A 2457-nucleotide genomic window follows, 5' to 3' on the forward strand; every position below is an offset into this window, starting at 1 on the left:
ATGCATGTTCATGACTGTTGTCGCTCTCTAGTTGGTCGCTTCCCAGTCTTTTGCTAGCCTTCACTTGTACTAAGCGGGAATATTGCTTGTGCATCCAATCCCTTAAACCCCAAAGTTATTCCATATGAGTCCACTATATCTTCCTATATGCGGTATCTACCTGCCGTTCCAAGTAAATTTGTATGTGCCAAACTCTAAACCTTCAAATGAAATTCTGTTTTGTATGCTCGAATAGCTCATGTATCAACTAGGGTTGTCCGTATATTCCATGCTAGGTGGGTTATTCTCAATAGGAGTGGACTCCGCTCCTCACTCACGAGAAAATGGCTGGTCACCGGGATGCCCAGTCCCATGCTTTATGCAAACTAAATCAAAATAATTGCAAACAAAACTCCCCCTGGGAGTGTTGCTAGTTGGAGGCACTCGTTGTTTCGAGCAAGCCATGGATTGATGCTTGTTGGTGGAGGGGGAGTATAAACTTAACCATTCTGTTTGGGAACCGCCTATAATGTGTGTAGCATGGAAGATATCGCCATCTCTTGGTTGCTATGTTGACAATGAAAGTATGCCGCTCAAAATATTATTTATCTCTATTTCAAAACCGAGCTCTGGCACCTCTATAAATCCCTGCTTCCCTCTGAGAAGGGCCTATCTATTTACTTTTATGTTGAGTCATCACCCTCTTATTAAAAGGTACCAGCTGGAGAGCACTGCTGTCATTTGCATCCATCATTGTTAATTTATATTGGGTATGACTATGATTGGATCTCTTTTACCATCAATTACAATGTTTAGTCAGTCCTTGATCTTTAAAGGTGCTCTGCATTTATTTTTTGCGGTCTCAGAAAGGGCTAGCGAGATACCATCCTATTATATCATATTATGATTGTTTTGAGAAAGTGTTGTCATCCGAGATTTATTATTATTGCTCGCTAGTTGATTATGCCATTGATATGAGTAAATATGAGACCTAAGAGTTATTGTGAATGTGGTTAGTCATAATCTTTGCTGAAAACTTGAATACTGGCTTTACATATTTACAACAACAAGAGCAAACAGAGTTTGTAAAAGTTTTTCTTTATCACTTTCAGTTTATCAACTGAATTGCTTGAGGACAAGCAAAGGTTTAAGCTTGGGGGAGTTGATACGTCTCCGTCGTATCTACTTTTCCAAACACTTTTGCCCTTGTTTTGGACTCTAACTTGCATGATTTGAATGGAACTAACCCGGACTGACGCTGTTTTCAGCAGACTTTCTATGGTGTTATTTATGTGCAGAAACAAAAGTTCTCGGAATGACCTGAAACTCCACGGAACATATTTTTGGAAAATATTAAAAATACTGGAAGAAGAATCTACGTCAAGGGGCCCACACGCTGTCCACGAGGGTGGGGGGCGCGCCCCCCTGCCTCGTGGGCCCCCTGACGCTCCACCGACCTCAACTCCAACTCCATATATTCACTTTCGGGGAGAAAAAAAATCGAGGAGAAGGATTCATCGCGTTTTACGATACGGAGCCGCCGCCAAGCCCTAAAACCTCTCGGGAGGGTTGATCTGGAGTCCGTTCGGGGCTCCGGAGAGGGGAATCCGTCGCCGTCGTCATCATCAACCATCCTCCATCACCAATTTCATTATGCTCACCGCCGTGCGTGAGTAATTCCATCGTAGGCTTGCTGGACGGTGATGGGTTGGATGAGATTTATCATGTAATCGAGTTAGTTTGTTGGGGTTTGATCCCTAGTATCCACTATGTTCTGAGATTGATGTTGCTATGACTTTGCTATGCTTAATGCTTGTCACTAGGGCCCGAGTGCCATGATTTCAGATCTGAACCTATTATGTTTTCATGAATATATGTGAGTTCTTGATCCTATCTTGCAAGTCTATAGTCACCTACTATGTGTTATGATCCGGCAACCCCGAAGTGACAATAATCGGGACCACTCCCGGTGATGACCATAGTTTGAGGAGTTCATGTATTCACCATGTGTTAATGCTTTGTTCCGTACTCTATTAAAAGGAGGCCTTAATATCCCTTAGTTTCCGCTAGGACCCCGCTGCCACGGGAGTGTAGGACAAAAGATGTCATGCAAGTTCTTTTCCATAAGCACGTATGACTATATTCGGAATACATGCCTACATTACATTGATGAATTGGGGCTAGTTCTGTGTCACCCTATGTTATGATTGTTACATGATGAACCGCATCCGGCATAATTTTCCATCACCGATCCAATGCCTACGAGTTTTTCACATATTGTTCCTTGCTTAGTTACTTTTCCGTTGCTACTGTTACAATCACTACAAAACCCAAAAATATTACTTTTGCTACCGTTACCGTTACTTCCATACTACTTTGCTACTAAATACTTTGCTGCAGATATTAAGTTATCCAGGTGTGGTTGAATTGTTAACTCAACTGCTAATACTTGAGAATATTCTTTGGCTCCCCTTGTGT

The sequence above is a fragment of the Triticum aestivum genome, chromosome 5D (genome assembly GCF_018294505.1).
Source record: "Triticum aestivum cultivar Chinese Spring chromosome 5D, IWGSC CS RefSeq v2.1, whole genome shotgun sequence".
In the NCBI taxonomy this organism is placed as follows: Eukaryota; Viridiplantae; Streptophyta; class Magnoliopsida; order Poales; family Poaceae; genus Triticum; species Triticum aestivum.